Raw genomic sequence first — 18,265 nt, forward strand, 5'->3', positions numbered from 1 at the left:
AGTCCCAAGCTGGATTGTATGTGAATGTAATGAACAGGTCTGGACGCCCGTCGTGACGAACATACGCAATTGCTTTTTTTTTTTTTTTTTTTTTTTTTTTACAGAGACAGAGAGAGAGTCAGAGAGAGGGATAGACAGGGACAGATAGACAGGAACGGAGAGATGAGAAGCATCAATCATTAGTTTTTCCTTGCACGTTGCGACACCTTAGTTGTTCATTGATTGCTCTCTCATATGTGCCTTGACCGTGGGCCTTCAGCAGACCAAGTAACCCCTTGCTCGAGCCAGCGACCTTGGGTCCAAGCTGGTGAGATTTGCTCAAACCAGATGAGCCCGTGCTCTAGCTGGAGACCTTGGGGTCTCGAACCTGGGTCCTCGGCATCCCAGTCCGACACTCTATCCACTGTGCCACTGCCTGGTCAGGCTGCAATGGCATCTTGAGCATACTCATGCACATGACGTGGAATGCCTGTATATGAAGATGGCAAAATCATTAGTCTTCCAACGTTAGTTGTATTACCATCATTTATAATTGCATCTCGCAAATGAACGTATTCATCAGAGCGAAGCTTGGTCTGATCCAAATGGATGAATATCAAATGTTGTTTCAATTTTTGCATACATATCTCCGATGTATTGGTGAAACAACTGACAGCACTTCAAAATGTGATTGTCTTCATTCTCTCGAATCATTAATTGGTATGAATAATAGTTCATTGCACTGCATTTCATAATTGTTTCTTCGCCACTGACTGGATTTATCATCTTAATGTTGAAGTGATATCCATTGGCACCATCCCAAAAAATTATTGAATATTGCAAGGCATCATAGCATCGATGAGTTTCTGCAACTTTTGTCAATTGATTGTTTCTCCAAAGAAGAACAATATCTCTAGGTTGGAATTGATCTCCGACTATAACAACTGCCACTTCGTCTATAGTTGAAGCATTCAATCTCACACAAGTTCTTCAGCAGCCATTTTGTCAGCATGAATAACAATCTTGTGTGTATCAGATGGCATCATGTCAATTGCTGTTTTGAACAAATGCATTTAATTGTTTTTTTCATGAAGAAGCTCTTGCAGTTTGGAAATGAACCTTTTTATGCAGGTAGAAATTCCGTAGCGTGCATTCATCATTGCCATCACCAATTAAATACATTTGTAGGAATTTATCTTGACCATCTGGGAACGGAAGCAGGGAGCTGGCTTTATGATAAATTTGTCCTTTCACTTTGAAAGTTGGCATAAATTGAGCTGTTACGATTTCTGTAATGAACGATGTCATTTGGAAGCATGAGTTCTATTTCCTGATGTTAGTTAGGAAATGCTTTGATTCGGCAGTATATCCGGCAATAAAGATTTTTTTTTTTTTTTTGCATTTTTCTGAAGCTGGAAACAGTGAGAGACAGTCAGACTCCCGCATGCCCCTGACTGGGATCCACCCGGCACGCCCACCAGGGGCAACGCTCTGCCCACCAGGGGGCGATGCTCTGCCCCTCCGGGGCGTCGCTCTGTCGCGACCAGAGCCACTCTAGCGGCCTGGGGCAGAGGCCAAGGAGCCATCCCCAGCGCCCGGGCCATCTTTGCTCCAATGGAGCCTTGGCTGCGGAAGGGGAAGAGAGAGACAGAGAGGAAGGCGCGGCGGAGGGGTGGAGAAGCAAATGGGCGCTTCTCCTGTGTGCCCTGGCCGGGAATCGAACCCGGGTCCTCCGCACGCTAGGCCGACGCTCTACCACTGAGCCAACCGGCCAGGGCCCGGCAATAAAGATTTTAATGGCTCTGGAGGTTCTCCAAGTTGAGGCAGTTTAATTTTTCCGGCAGCATAACACATTCATTTCATTTCTCCATTAAATTTCAAAGCCTTGCAATAAGGACACATTTCAGTCATAGTGCCAATGAGAACATGCCAGCTCAAACTATAATCACCAGCTGGGTTATACTGGAATGCAAGGCAATTGTAATCGTGTGATTGCTGAGCACGGAGTCGTGTTTGACGCTGATAACACTGTTTCTCGTTAACATCTTTCAGCCACTCTCAGCCTGTCGTGTTTATTCTGTTGAGAACGAAGCAGATCTGAAGCTGCAGAATGCGATCGGAACTGTGCATCCTCAAGTCTGGCTGCACGTAAATGGATCGTAAATCGGAAACATTGAAATGGAATCATAAAATATTTAGTACTGCGTGTGTTGCTTTTACATGCAACAGATGGTGCTATTTTTCAAAAAAGAGCATGTTTTTTACCTTTCACAGGTGTGACATCTGTATCTATATAATAGTAGGTATATAAAAATGAGCATGTATTCGAGTGCAACATTGTGTCAAAATTTCAAAGCAATCGGTGAAGAACGTAAGATTTAAGATTTTGAACAAATATTTACATTTTTATTTATATACATGGTTTTAGAAAAGTCAAAAGCAAAAAAACTTAACTGAAACAACCACTTTAGGTTCTATCTAGCAAAGAGGCTTTTGTCCACTCAGAAGTGAAATGTTAAATGTCAGTTTAATACAAAAATTCTGGAGGGCTAACCAATTTATTTATTTATTTATTTATTTATTTATTTATTTATATTTATTTTTTTGTATTTTTCTGAAGCTAGAAACCGGGAGAGATAGTCAGACAGACTCCCGCATGCACCCGACCGGGATCCACCCGACACGCCCACCAGGGGGCGACGCTCTGCCCACCAGGGGGCGATGCTCTGCCCCTCCAGGGCGTCGCTCTGCTGCAACCAGAGCCTCTCTAGCGCCTAGGGCAGAGGCCAAGGAGCCATCCCCAGCGCCCCGGCCATCTTTGCTCCAATGGAGCCTCAGCTGCGGGAGGGGAAGAGAGAGACAGAGAGGAAGGAGAGGGGGAGGGGTGGAGAAGCAAATGGGCGCTTCTCCTGTGTGCCCTGGCAGGGAATCAAACCCAGGACTTCTACACGCCTGGCCAACGCTCTACCACTGAGCCAACCGGACAGGGCCAGGTTAACCAATTTAAAGCTGCTCAATCTGATGGCCAACAGGATGTACTCAACACAATGAAAAACAATAGAGTGAAGCCATTGTTTATTTGGGCTCCAAATATTAACAAGACAGGCAGATTCCTTTGCTCTGAATTAAAGGCAGACTTTTTCACTTCTTAGTGTCAGAGGAGAAAGGTGTTATGCCAACTTCAAGGTGTCACCCTAAGGTTTACTCACAGCTCAAGAGGCAGGTGAGGCTTTCCTGACATGAGGCAAGCTCTTGCCTGGTCTGTATGCTATGGGAGTATCACCAGAGGTATGGGGGCAGCCCCGTTAAGACACCATCAGAGAGCTGAGCAACCCATCAAAGGAGTCCAGGGTCACATACATAGCAAGAGATTCAAAAGTCAAAATACAGTGTGTCCATAAAGTCATGGTGCACTTTTGACAGGTCACAGGAAAGCAACAAAAGACGATAGAAATGTGAAATCTGCACCAAATAAAAGGAAAACCCTCCCAGTTTCTGTAGGATGATGTGGCAGCATGTGCGCATGCACAGATGATGATGTAACACCATGTATACAGTGGAGCAGCCCACGGCCATGCCAGTCAAGATGTGGACGGTACAGAGGAAAGTTCGGTGTGTTCTGTGGCTCTCTAAATTCGAATCCGTGACCAAAGTGCAGCATGAATATCGGTGTGTTTATAACAAAGTGCCACCACATAGGAATAACATTACTCGGTGGGATAAGCAGTTGAAGGAAACCGGCAGTTCGGTGGAGAAATCCCGTTCTGGTAGGCTATCAGTCAGTGACGAGTCTGTAGAGGCTATATGGGATAGCTACCTAAGGAGCCCTAAAAAAATCTGTGCATGAGCCCACATCGAACAGCGCTGAATAGTATGAAACTGGGAGAGTTTCCTGTGACCAGTCAAAGTGCACCATGACTTCACGGACACACTGTATGTGGGGGGAAAATTAGCACCTCTGAGAAGCAAGCCCTGCACAACAGTCTATCAAACAGTAAAGCCACTTTGAACACTTGCCTCACTTGAAAACTCTCACAAATTCCCACTTATCACAGATACTAAAAGCAGAGGCCCAGGAAGGGTAGTGGCTTCTGAAGATGGTGTTCTGGTTTCTTCAACAAAAGCAAGGAGCCCTGGCTGGTTGGCTCAGTGATAGAGCATTGACCTGGCGTGCAGGAGTCCCGGGTTCGATTCCCATCCAGGGCACACAGGAGAAGCGCCCATCTGCTTCTCCACCCCTCCCCCCTCCTTCCTCTCTGTCTCTCTCTTTCCCTCCCACAGCCAAGGCTCCACTGGAGCAAAGTTGGCCCCGGGCGCTGAGGATGGCTCTGTGGCCTCTGCCTCAGGCCCTGGAATGGCTCTGGTTGTGACAGAGCAACGCCCAGATGGGTAGAGTATCGCCCCTGGTGGGCGTGTCGGGTGGATCCCCGTCGGGCGCATGCGGGAGTCTGTCTGACTGCTGCCCTGTTTCCAACTTCAGAAAAATACAAAAAAAAAAACAAAAAAACACACACACAAAAAAAGCAAGAAGGAAGCAAAGGTTTATTAATACCTGGGTACAAATGGTACAACATATCCTAGCAGTGTTTTTAAACCACCAGTCTGGGGTTATACCAGTACTTCATACACATCAGAGTAATTAATTAACTCTTTCATGGATCAGCATGAAAGTTCTAGTGGACCAGCAATTGAAAAACACTGTCCTAGAGGAAAGGAAGAAAGGTAAGGTTTCAAACCCAGGGCTGAAAGGTCATTATGCACTGAACCGTGGGTTTTAGCCTGGGTAGATTTTTATGTGATTAAGCTCATTGCAAAGCTGTTCCTGCCCTGACCGGTTGGCTCAGTGGTAGAGCATCGGCCTAGTGTACGGAGGACCCGGGTTCAATTCCCGGCCAGGGCACACAGGAGAAGCGCCCATTTGCTTCTCCACCCCTCCGCCGCGCTTTCCTCTCTGTCTCTCTCTTCCCCTCCCGCAGCCAAGGCTCCATTGGAGCAAAGATGGCCCTGCCGCTGGGGATGGCTCTGTGGCCTCTGCCTCAGGCGCTAGAGTGGCTCTGGTCGCAACATGGCGACGCCCCGGAGGGGCAGAGCATCGCCCCTGGTGGGCGTGCCGGGTGGATCCCGGTCAGGCGCATGCGGGAGTCTGTCTTGACTGTCTCTCCCTGTTTCCAGCTTCAGAAAAATGAAAAAAAAAAAAAAAAAAAAAAAAGCTGTTCCTTCCACACTCCACTGAACTCCATATGCTGCTGTTAAACATTAGTCACTACTAAACTATTAAAAACAGTTAAGATGGTAAATTTTGTTGCATGCTTTTTACCACAATTTAAAATTTCCTTTATAAGATAGTAAATTTTATATTACACACATTTTATCACAATCATAAAGAAATGTTTTTTAAAATAATATTCCTCAGACTGACCAGGCAGAACCCAGCAGTGGACAGAGAGTCAGCCAGTGATTGCTGATGACCCAGGTTCGAAATCAAGTTTGCTGTCTTGAGCATGGGCTCATCCAGCTTGAGCGTGGGCTGACCAGCTTGAGTGCTGGGTCACCGGCTTGAGCGTGGGAGCACAGACATGATCCCATGGTTTCTGGCGTGAGCTCAAATGTCACTGGCTTGGCTGGAGCCTCATCCCCAGTCATGGCACATATGAGAAAGCAATCAATGAACAACTAAGGTGCCGCAACTAAGAGTTGTCTGTCCCAGCCCTGGCCAGTTGGCTCAGTGGTAGAGCGTTACCCTGGCGTGTGGATGTCCCAGGTTCGATTCCCGGTCAGGGCACACAGGAGAAGAGCCCATCTGCTTCTCCACCCCTTCCCCTCTCCTTTCTCCCTATCTCTCTCTTCCCCTCCAGCAGCCAAGGCTCCACTGGAGCAAAGTTGGCCCGAATGATGAGGATGACTCCGTGGCCTCCGCCTCAGGCGCTAGAATGGCTCCGGTTGCAATGGAGCAATGCCCCAGATGGGCAGAGCATCACCCCCTAGTGGACGTGCCAGGTGGATCCCAGTGGGGTGCATGTGGGAGTCTGTCTCTCTGCCTCCCCACTTCTCACTTCAGAAAAATACAAAAAAAAGAGTTGTCTGTCCCTTCCTGTCTGTCTGTCCCTCTCTCTCTCTGAAAACAAACAAATAAAAAACCCACATTACTCAGGTCCTGGCTGGATAGCTCGGATTGGAGCATCATCCCAGTATACAAAGGTTGTAGGTTCAATCCCCAGTCAGGGCACACACAGGAAAAGACTGATGGTTCTCTCTCTCTCCCTTCCTTTCTCTCTAAAATCGATAAATTTCTAAAAATATTACTCAGAGTCACACCAATTAGACTTTAGGCACTGAGGACAGAAAAAGGCAAACAGACCAAAGACAAGACCCAGATCTAACCATCCATCGGCTGCAGGAGCTGGATGAGGAGGGAGGATGGGGACAGAGGAGGAACAAGTGCAAGGGGTGGGCAGCCAGAGTCGGCAGAACCCAAGCACGGATGGATTACCACATCCGCGTACCTGTGTGGCATCCAAGAGCCCAATTAAAGCAAATTACAATTACCTCAAGACAGCTCAACAATAATTAACACTTCTGTGCATATTTACAAACTCCCGACCCTGTGCTGGGTATGAAGCTCTATCTGCGATGCATAGTCTTCCCAGATTTCATACAAAAATATTCAATTAAGATTTACATACATGACTAAATCATAAAACAAAAGTCACAAACTAAGTAATGATGTATTATAAATAGGCATTTTCCAAGGAGGTGCTTATGAGAAACTAAAAATTGCCTCTGACTCCCCAAACTTCCCTGGCCATCCAGCTACCCCCTCATCTCAGTACAAAGGTAGAATGGGACTACACTGTGAGGTCAGGGTGGTCAGTTTCTGTCCTGGTCAAGACCAGCCACCAGGAGCAGGGGAGAGAGAGGGGAGGCGTGGAGGAGGGGAGGGGGAGAGGAGAAGAGGGGAGGGGAAGGGGACTAGGTCCACTGCCGGGGGCTCAGGCAGCATCCGCTCTGCTGTTCTCTCCCCCAGCAGATGCCCAGCACCAAGCAGGCACTCGGTGGCCATCAGAGGACAGGGAAAGAGTTTCTACTAAATTCCAGAAATTATTCGTCAAGCACAAGAGTAATAATCACCTGACTTCACACTTTGAAGTTAAAAGCTAAGCTTTCTGATGTATTTTCCATTATACTACAAAAGATTACAAATAAGTGCTGTAGCTCAAAACTAATATGCTAATCTGACTTCAATGAATTAAATTTAGAAAAAGTGTGCTGCCTGACTAGGCGGTGGCGCAGTAGATAGAGTGTCGGACTGGGATGCCGAGGACCCAGGTTCAAGACCCCAAGGTCACCAGCTTGAGTGCGGGCTCATCTGGTTTGAGCAAAGCTCACCAGCTTGGACCCAAGGTCGCTAGCTCGAGCAAGGGGTTAATCGGTCTGCTGAAGGCCCGTGGTCAAGGCACATATGAGAAAGCAATCAATGAACAACTAAGGTGTCGCAACACGCAACGAAAAACTAATGATTGATGCTTCTCATCTCTCCGTTCCTGTCTATCCGTCTGTATCTGAAAAAAAAGGAAGGAAGGAAGGAAGGAAGGAAGGAAGGAAGGAAGGAAGGAAGGAAGGAAGGAAGGAAGGAAGGAAGGAAGCTGACTGCTGGCCTTCCTGACCTAATTGGCTAATCAGACTCCAAAACAGGGGGATGAGATAAAACATCAGGGTAGTCCCAGCCACAGCAGCTCCCTACTCAGGTCCCCCTTTCTGCAGCCCCTGGCCCAGCAGCACCTCACAATATAGGCCTCAGGAGCCAAACAGGGGGGTCTGGCCCCTGGTAACTAGGAGTTCTTGTATCTTCACTGCAAGGTGCTGCTATACTATTTTTCTAGGCAAATACTTCAAATGTCAGTGTTTAAAGTTGTGACCAGATTTTGGCCACATTCTTGTTTTGGACCACTTTCTTAAGGCTCAAACATCAAAAACATTTCAATCATGCCAGAAATTTACAGATCAACAAACCTTGTTTTAAAAAGGACAAGACACAACTAGCATCTACTCCCTCTGCTCAGACCTTTTTGCTAGCAGAATTCCTTCCCTCCCACATAGGGCTCTAATTGGCCCTTCTACCTACCTCAGCCTTGCCACAGCTACAAATCTAATCATAAACTTCCCTGGTAGCTTTTAGGGGTATGCTTCCAAAGACTGAAGCCAAACAGCCAAAAGATGGCCATGCAGACTTCAGAAAGCCTGTTCTGCAAAGCCAGGGCCATTCTAAGACCAGGCAATAAAGCAATGCGCAAGGCCAACACTGAGCAGGACAGACGCCTGCCATGCCTGGCCTCAGGCTTGCCTCAAGTGGCAGCTGAGAGCCCCAGTTCCTAGTGAACTGGTGAAGACCAAGCTCCTGGGCCAGATCCTGTCAATTCTGCATTTCTGGCCTTTTCTAGCAAAGGATGGTGGGCTGCTTCTCAAGGACAACAGCACAGATTTAGGAAACTGTCCAGTTCAGGCACCTCTACACCAGGGAAGACAGAGAAAACCCATTACTCCCAAGTGCTTTCCTTCTCCTCAAAGCTCCAGGAGATCTCCAGCCACATGCCCTCTGCTGTGATGAATTGACCCCAGGGTTAACACAACCGAAGGAATCCTTGAAGCACCCTTGTCCTCACCTCCCACCACCTCTATCTTTTTCTGTAGGCTTTGATCATACCCCTAGCACAAAGAACAAAGTGGGTTTCCACTCAGTAGTAATTATTTAGAAACTAATTCCTGCATTTTAGAATCCAAGGATTAAATATTAAAAGCAAAAAGGGATAAGGGAAGGACAAATGCAAAAGATCTTCCATCATAACAAAAAGGTACAGATGTAATTTACATATTCCCAAGTACTGGGGAGCAAGTAGCAGCTACAAAGTATATACTTTTCAGTGGCGGCAAGAATCTCTTCATGCATGGAAGGCATTTTCTTTTTCCCCAAATGGAGCTCTGAGTGATTTCCCAAGCTGGGCCACTTTCAGGCACAGATGGACTCCCACAGCTCCAGCAGACAGATCCTCCCAGCCCACAGCGTAATTCTTCAAATGCTTTATCTTCATTTCCCATGAATCTTCAGCTGGCTTCTTCAGTAAGCACATAAGCACCCTGCCTTCCCAGTCTCTGTGTAAATCATTCGTGCCAGGAGGTTAACTATTAAAGGCCCTCTCTTGGTTTGGGGTTTTGTTTTTAATTTTTTAATTTATTCATTTTAGAGAGGAGAGAGAGAGAGAGAAGGGGCAGGGAGAGCAGGAAGCATCAACTTCCATATGTGCCTTGACCAGGCAAGCCCAGGGTTTTGAATGGACAACCTCAGCGTTCCAGGTCAATGCTTTATCCACAGCGACACCACAGGTCAGGCATGGACCTCTCGTAAATAAAAAATTTATGTCTTCTCATTGTAGAAAATTGTCCAATGAATCATAAATGTTCTTTCGGCTTATGAACAGAATTAATCAAGAATCAGGAACCTCTGCTCTGCATTGATCTCACACGGAGATAAAGGTGGACACAGAGGGATTTATGGCAAGGCAGTCCTCCTAACAACTTGGTCGCTCATAGAACCATGAAGATGGCCACTGCCCAACCTCTCGGAACTTCCCCGGTCAGTAGAAGAAGAGAGCAGAAAGGTCAGGCAAGAGAGAGCACGGGGAAACTAGACGGAGCTGTGCTTCTCCGTTCTCAGACTAAGCTGCCCCGTAGAGCCCGGCTAAAAACAGGATTCGACCTTAGCCCCACACTGTCCCCCCACCTAGTTACCTCTGGATGAGACTTCTGTATGGGAAAGTGGGCAATGCGGAGACAAGACAATCAGGGCAGCAACCAACAGGGACCGGGGGAGAGTGCCCTCCGCATCCTACCAAGGTGTTCATCAAGGCAACAAGACAAGCTAGGCTTGACACAGTTCTTACCTAGTTGAACAAATGGTCCCCAAAACAGTAGTCCTCCCTCACTTCCAGGAGCTGACTGGGACAACCCAAGTAGGTGTCCCACCCATCAACCTGCCTCAAAATGAGAGAGGGAACCAGGAGGGAGCCACGGGCTCCTCAGAGATGTTTCTCATCCCGAGGGAGGGAGAGCTCTGCTAGCCATAGACCATTACTAGATACAGTCGGCACATGATTAGGGGAAGTCCAGACTTCTTTGGGACAAAGAACTAAAAATATAGCCAACTCACCAGTTGCCAGTAACATTTATCTAGAGAGCTAGAGGTACGTTTTTGTTATTTTTTAATCGAACTCTATAAACTCATAACCCACAGACACCTCAGAAAGTCACTCAAACTTGGTGCTCTGGTGCTCTCCCTCCCAGAAGTATGCCCCACGCCTTCCTCCTCCTCCTCACCCTCCACTTCCCCCCAGGGACACTGTCCTTGCCTATCTGTTTCTTCTGATCTTGAAGGCAGCCCCCCACGAGACTTGCAACCAGGGGAGCAAAGGGCAGCAGCAGCTCGTCCTGGGATAACCCCCTGACAGTGAACAAAGAAGTGATAAGGCCTCTCCAGGAATCTGAAAGAGACTCAGCAAGCACCTTGCACAGGACCAGTGTGCACCTGTCTGGTCCTCGGTGCTTTCTCAAGGTTCACGTTCTGCTGGGTGACTCCAAAGCACCAACTGCAGCACCCGGGCGCCAAGGCCTCTCAATGGTTACTGCACAGCTCTTGTCATGGGCCTGGACACAGCAGGCTTTCAAGAAATAATTACCAACCCTGGCCAGTTGGCTCAGCTGGAGAGCATTGGCCCAGCATGTGGAAGTCCCGGGTTCGATTCCCAGCCAGGGAACACAGGAGAAGCGCCCATCTGCTTCTCCACCCCTCCCCCTCTATTTTCTATCTCTCTCTCTTCCCCTCCCACAGCCAAGGCTCCATTGAAGCAAAGTTGACCCAGGCGCTGAGGATGGTTCCATGGCCTCTGCCTCAGGCACTAGAATGGCTCTGGCAGCAAAGGAACAATGCCCCAGATGGGCAGAGCATTGCTCCCTGGTGGGCATGCCGGGTGGATCCTGGTTGGGTGCATGTGGGAGTCTGTCTGACTGCTTCCCCACTTCTAACTTCGGAAAAATACAAAAAAAAAAAAAAAAAGGAAAAAGAAAGAAATAATTCCCAAAACATCCTGAAGAGGAGTGAATATGTTCTAATTTTATCTACCCTCAACCAGACAGCAGTGGTCCTGATCAAGAGAACTCAGCTGGGACTGTTCTCTGGGTATAGGACAGGCAAGAGGTCAGCGACTATCAGAGGTCGCAGCACTTCAGAGAGCAAAGCGACAGCAGGTGCAATAGAGCAACAAAGGGGTTTTTTTGGACAAGTTTTTTTTTTAATTATTTTACTTTTAAAAATTAAAAAAATTATTTTATAAATCTAGTTGTTCTCAGAAACCTTGTTTCCTAGACAAATATGGAATAAAACAACCCCAGCTACAACAATGATCAGCAGCATGAATGCAGATAACTTGGGCAAATGGCAAATTAAATCATGGTACTTGGCATCTGTTTCATTCTTTGGAGGAAAGGCACTAGATAAATATAACACAACACCTACTGTTTGTTTCTGCAATAATTGTTTCTCTTTTGCCATAAGCACCTAACTCTAACAAAGAAGCCCACAATAGAAATATATTTCCTTGATGATTTTTATTCAACAAATTTCGACCACCTGCTCAGTATTAGACACCATCCAACATCCCCCCCCCCCAAAATCTGGTCTTCAATTCCAACTCCACTCCATTTGTTTCATCTCTTCACAAATGAAGAACACCATAAAAATGGAAAAGCTTGCTGTCTTTTAGAGAATTAAAGTCTCAAGAAACATTAGCTTCCCCAGTGTCTCAATAAAGTTTCCCCACTAGATTGGTGTCCCCTGGGGGTTGTAATAGGGTCAAATTTACCTGGGTACTGGACTCAGGCTGGTTCAGTAGGGCCTAGACAGCAGGACCTGGGCAGAGTGGAGAAGAGGGCAAGTTAGCACCAATCAGGGAAAGCCAAGGCCTCAGAGTGTGACTCCACTTCCTAGTCTAGTCCGCTCCTCCCTCAAGAGCACTGGAAGGAGAGAGAACAGGAGGGTCCATGCAGAGACCTGCTTTACCCTGGCCTTCCCTGGGAGATGACGGGCGAGGACACTGCTCACTGCCCAGCACAGAGAAGTTTACTGAACCCTCAGGTCCCTGCTAATCATCAGGACTAGGCTGAAAGCCCTCCTCCCGAGGTCACCTCTCCTTCACCATTCCAGATATGCCTTTCCTTCTAACCCTAGCAGGCCCAACCCCTGTCACTCATTTTCCGAGTCCACTCCTTAGCACATTCTCCGGAACACAGAGCCACAGGGTTCCGACAACACAACCATATCCACCTAACCTGGAACGCTTACTCCCGCTACAGCCGTTCCAGCCCTTCAATGGAATAGCTGCTCAACAAATATTTGGTTGGTAAGCTGACACAAATCAATGTTTTTCCTCATGTGGTACTGGAGATATATGTGTACATATATACATATACATATATATCCAAGTTCATTTCTCCCCTTTGCTTTATACTTCAAAACCAGTGAGACCATACCAGTCTCAGGCATGAGGATTTCCAGGAAGAGGGAAGCAAAAAACACCATTCCCATGCACTGGCCACCCAAGGCCACCTAAGGCTTGCCTCCACATGACCATCTTCCTCAGATGAGCTTTGGTCCATCCAATGGACAGGTTTATGGGTACGATCTGAGTGCCCAGTTCTGCATCTATGACAGTCTTGGTTTCTCACTGCAACTGAGGGTACAAGCTCTGCTAGACTCCGGAGCAGTGGCCCTGAACTCTGGCTGCCCATTAGTCACCTGGGCGGGAGATTTAGAAAGCTGATACCTGGGTCCTACACAGATTCTGATGTCACTGAGTGAAGACATAGATTCCAATCAACTGTAAGCCCTGCTTTAAAGACACAGCAGCTCTGAAACAGTACAGTGGTGGGCAATACGGTCTGGAGCCCAGACCACATGGACGGCAGGTACTGAAGGTACCGGAAACTGGCACTGGCACACTGCAGAGGAAATGGGCAGGGATGTACACTCCATCAAACATACCTGACCAATTCTCACCAGGGCAAGGACTTCTGTACTGAAATTCTCACCAGCCTCAGACCCACAATTCCAGATTCTCTAGAAAGTCTCTCCCAGGTGTCCTGGACCCCTCATCACAGAACACATCAGTGCTGCTCAGAAGGCAGCGTGGGCCTGACCAGGCGGTGGCACAGTGGGTAGAGTGTCGGACTGGGATGCTGAGGACCCAGGTTGGAGACCCCGAGGTCACCACCTTGAACACGGGCTCATCTGGTTTGAACAAAAGTTCACCAGTTTGGACCCAAGGTCGCTGGCTCGAGCAAGGGGCTACTCGGCCTGCTGAAGGCCTGCGGTCAAGGCACATATGAGAAAGCAATCAATGAACAAGTAAGGTATCGCAATGAAAAACTAATGATTGATGCTTCTCATCTCTCTCTGTTCCTGTCTGTCTGTCCCTACCTATACCTCTGGCTCTCTCTCTGTCTCTGTAAAAAAATAAATTAATTAAAAAAAAAAAAAGGCAGCGTGGGCACCTCACGGAAGTCCAAGGAGTGTTGTGGAGCTGTGCTCCCTCCTGGCCCCCAGCCACAGCCCTCCAGCACCTGCAGCAGTCCCTGGCTCCACTCTGATTCTGTGGCATGAGCCCAAACATCTGCACTCAGCCTCCAGGTGGTGCCCAAGCTTGTCTTCCCACACTGAAATAGGGACCATGCTGTCACTGACTTCCCAGGTCTGCTGTCCGGATAAATTGATGATGACACATAAGCCACTCAGCCTGACGCCTGCAGAGACTGAGTGCTCCCTAGAGACAGCCACTTTCAAGACTGTGGTTTACCCTGCACGGAACTGCCATACGAAGAATATCATGTTCCAGAGGCTGCAATACCTTAAAATTGACATGAGATCCTGGAACATAGCAACCCTGCTAAACAGTTCATTTTTATGACACGAGGAAACTGAGGTCCACACCGAGTAAGAAGCTAAGCCATATTAACTTGCCCCAGCCACGACTGCTGTCACATAACTCGTGTTCCAGGTAGCTCATGACAGCTGCCCGTGAATCAGGTCCACTCTCACTACCAGGCACACACAAAAGTACTCTAAGTTTTTGTTAAGTGGAGTTTTGTTTTTGTTTTTTAAATTTCATTTATTCATTTTAGAGAGGTGGCAGGGGAAAGGGGGGGGGAGAGAGGAGCAGGGAGCAGAAAGCATCAACTCCCATATGTGCCTTGACCAGGCAAGTCCATGTTTTCAAACCGGCAACCTCAGTGTTCCAGGTAGATGCTTCATCCACTGCGCCACCACAGGTCAGGCCAAGTGGAGTTTTTTCTAACTACCTCTCACCCTCTGGCTCCCAGCCCTCTAAATGCTGCTTTTTTGGGAAACCTGCCCAAGTCGGCCCTCCATTAGCTAATTAGCCCTCATTGTTCCTACCGTTCTTCACTGAAGTCTCAGAAGAGTGAGAGCAGGAACCAGATCTGATTCATTTATATAATCTAATGATGGCACAGGAAGGACACAGGTCAGACCCATGTCTTCCCATGACAATGGCACCCACCTGAGGGAAAACAATGGCAAAGACCACCTGAAACACCAGGACACACCTCCTCCATCGCCTTGAAGGCCAACGCACCATTACTTCAAAGATCTGACAACAGAGTCATGGCATAGCCTCATGGAGCTGGGCTCACACAGGGCACAGCCCAGAGCAAGTGTCCCCTGTACTGGCATTCAAGTGTATCTTTCCTCTTTATAAAACTCAATGGCCCTGGCTGGGTGGCTCAGTTGATTGGAGTGCTGTCCCGACACAACAAGGTTGCAGGTTCGATCCCTGGTCAGGGCACATATGGGAATCAACCAGGGGATGCATAGCATAGATAAGTGAAACAACAAATCTATTATATATTTCTGCCTTTCTCTCTTGCTCCCTTCCTCCTCTCTAAAATCAATAAATAAAAAAATTAAAACATCAGCTCAATGGTTCAGATAATTTCCCTACCAATTCAGAGTAAGTAACTTATTTTTGAGCAGGTAAGGTGTTATTTTATTTTGTTGCTGAAGTCCATCTTACTTTGCTAATATCATATGTCACTATAACAAGTCAAGAACTGGTCACTTATGAAAAAACTCTTTATTCAACTGCTACAAGATTAAGTGAATACAAAATTACATTTTAAAAGACTTTCAACAAATAAAAATGTGTCATGCATCCATACCTTAGTTTCTAAGTGCCACTTCAACTAAAGGGAACCAAGGCTTCTTGTGGAAGGGCTGGTGCCAGGCTAGGCAAGGAGGCTAGAATGTCTCGTTGCACCAAAGTCAGGAAATGCTCAATAATGGGGACATGTCAGAAGAACACAAGCACCAGCATAAAGGGGCTCACACTGGCCACACCGGGGACAATCTGAGCATCAAAATGAATAATGACAAGAATGAGCTGTATCTCACTGAATAAGTTATCAATATGAACTAATATAAATAAACCAATGAATAAATAAATGGAAGAAGGAGAGAACTCTTCTCAGAGTAAGATGACAACTAATACAGAATGAATGATGGTCTTAGAGGCATCGTTTGATGCTGAAAGCAAGGGTCAAAGCTTGAGGAGGAAAAGGGTATTTACATAGCCTCAAAATGTCCCTCCATAAATTGCTTTCTTTTTTCTTTTTTTTTTAAGATTTTACTTATTGATTTTACAGAGAGAGAGAGGTAGGGGGAGCAAGACATAGCAACTCTTAGTTGCTTCACTTTAGTTGTTCCTTGCTTGCTTGTCACATGTGCCTTAACCGGGCAAGCCCAGGGTTTTGAAATGGCGAATTCAGCGTTCCAGGTCGACACTCTATCCACTGCACCACCACAGGCCAGGCATAAACTGTTTTCAAACAAAGGAAAAAACAGCAGCTATACAGTAGAGAAAATTGCCAGGCACTTCCTTAGCCAGAGCTGATCATCAGGACAAACCAGTTATCTTGTGCCTACTCATATGGGGCGGGGCTATGAAATACACTCCCAGACAAGTGAGGAAATCTGAATATGGGCTACAGGTCAGATATTATTATACCAATACAAAATGTCCTCATAGTAGTAAATGTACTGTGTTCCATGAGAGAATATCCTTTTTCTTAGGAAATACACATGTATTTAGAAATAAAGGGGAATACTGTTTGCCAATTACTCAAGATAGTTTAGGGGAAAAAGTGTACAGATAGAAAAGAGAATGACGTCTGACTAGGCGGTGGCGCAGTTGATAGAGAGTTGGACTGGGATGCAGAGGACCCAGGTTCGAGACCCCGAGGTCTCCAGCTTGAGCGCGGGCTCATCTGGTTTGAGCAAAAGCTCATCAGCTTGAGCCCAAAGTTGCTGGCATGAGCAAGGGGTTACTCGGTCTGCTGAAGGCCCACGGTCAAGGCACATATGAGAAAGCAATCAATGAACAACTAAGGTGTTGCAACGCGTAATGAAATATCGATACTAATGATTGATGCTTCTCATCTCTTCCTTCCTGTCTGTCCCTGTCTATCCCTCTCTCTAACTCTCTCTCTCAAAAAAGAAAAAGAACCTGACCTGTGGTGGTGCAGTGGATAAAGCGTCAACCTGGAAATGCTGAGGTCGCCGGTTTAAAACCCTGGGTTTGCCTGGTCAAGGCACATATGGGAGTTGATGCTTCCAGCTCCTCCCCCTTTCTCTCTCTCTGCCTCTCCTTTCTCTCTCTCTCTCTCTCTCTCTCTCTGTCTCTCCCTCTCCTCTCTAAAATGAATAAATAAGGCCCTGGCCGGTTGGCTCAGCAGTAGAGCGTCGGCCTGGCGTGCAGGGGACCCGGGTTTGATTCCCAGCCAGGGCACATAGGAGAAGCGCCCATTTGCTTCTCCACCCCCCCCTCCTTCCTCTCTGTCTCTCGCTTCCCCTCCCGCAGCCAAGGCTCCATTGGAGCAAAGGTGGCCCGGGCGCTGGGGATGGCTCCTTGGCCTCTGCCCCAGGCGCTAGAGTGGCTCTGGTCGTGGCAGTGCAACGCCCTGGAGGGGCAGAGCATCTCCCCTGGTGGGCGTGCCGGGTGGATCCCGGTCGGGCGCATGCGGGAGTCTGACTGTCTCTCCCCGTTTCCAGCTTCAGGAAAAAAAAAAAAGAAAAGAAAAGAATAAAAAAAAATTTTTAAATTAAAAAAAAAAGAAAAAGAAAAGTTTAAAAAATAAATAAATAAAAGAGAACGACAAAGCAAGTAAGGCAAAATTTAACAAATGGTGACTCAAGGGGAAAAGTATTTAGGAGTTGCTTTTATTCTTGCAATTATTCTCAAGTTTGAAGTTATATCAAAATTTAAGTTACAAAAATATATACCGTACAAAATGAAAACAGTGGTAAGAAAAAGGACTTGAAAAATCTTTGCTCTGGCTGGATAGCACAGTTGATTAGAGCACTGTCCCAAAGCTCACAGGTTGCTGGTTTGATCACTGGTCAGGGCACGTACAGGAACCAGTTGATGTTCCTGTCTCTCTCTCTAAAAAAAAAAAAAGGAACATGGTGCATGGTTTACCTCCCCTCTCAGTCTCAGGACACCAGTTCTTCCTTGGCAAAGCAGAGAATATTCATCAATATGATGATCAAGTCAGCAGACGAGCTCCATACACCATGACAACCAATGGAACCCTAACCCCCCCCCCCACTTACCTCATACCCCAGCAGTTCGTCCACTAATATTTCTAGGTTAAATATTAACCTAGACACCAAACCCCCAGACTGCACAACTCAAAACACACAGCCCACCAGGACTCCAAGCCTTCAAGGTTAATAAGGGAAAATGAGGGTATTTTAAAACCCTTTTCCCCCAGGAACACTACAAACACAAAATAGACAAAAAAGGATTGTTTTCAAAAGTGACTTGTGTTATAATGGAAGAAAATGTCAAATACTAAGGCCTGATATTACTACATTGAGCTATGTTTGCTTAAGATTAAAAATAGTTTCATCTTCCCTTCCCAGGAACCTTCCCTCGGAAGAAAAAAACATTACCATGTTTCAAATTATCAGAGCTAAACACAGATCTGAATGATCTGAAGCCAGGGTTTCCCAGTATCAGATTCATGGTCACCATCCAGAAGATACACAATAAGCTTCACAATGATGCCATCAGCTGTCTGGTCCTTACCTTACCTACCTCAAGACATGAGTGACTTTTTTAACACTTTCACCAAAATTGAGTTACTGTCCAACTCCTTCAATAATGAC

The 18,265-nt window shown here is 46.8% G+C and overlaps 1 protein-coding gene across 10 annotated transcripts in view; it reads right to left on the reverse strand.

Moving 5' to 3' along the window:
• Positions 1 to 18,265, reverse strand: part of DAG1 (dystroglycan 1) — a 79,128-nt gene that overhangs the window by 31,904 nt on the left and 28,959 nt on the right. For 4 of the 10 annotated variants that reach the window (XM_066245606.1, XM_066245602.1, XM_066245604.1 and 1 more), the window contains one exon: positions 11,889 to 11,935. The exons of the other annotated variants lie outside the window; for them this stretch is intronic. The gene's annotated coding sequence lies outside the window, so the exon portion shown is untranslated. The remainder of the gene's footprint in view (positions 1 to 11,888; positions 11,936 to 18,265) is intronic. 10 annotated transcript variants of the gene reach the window in all.

Source organism: Saccopteryx bilineata, chromosome 10 (assembly GCF_036850765.1).
Source record: "Saccopteryx bilineata isolate mSacBil1 chromosome 10, mSacBil1_pri_phased_curated, whole genome shotgun sequence".
NCBI classification, from domain to species: Eukaryota; Metazoa; Chordata; class Mammalia; order Chiroptera; family Emballonuridae; genus Saccopteryx; species Saccopteryx bilineata.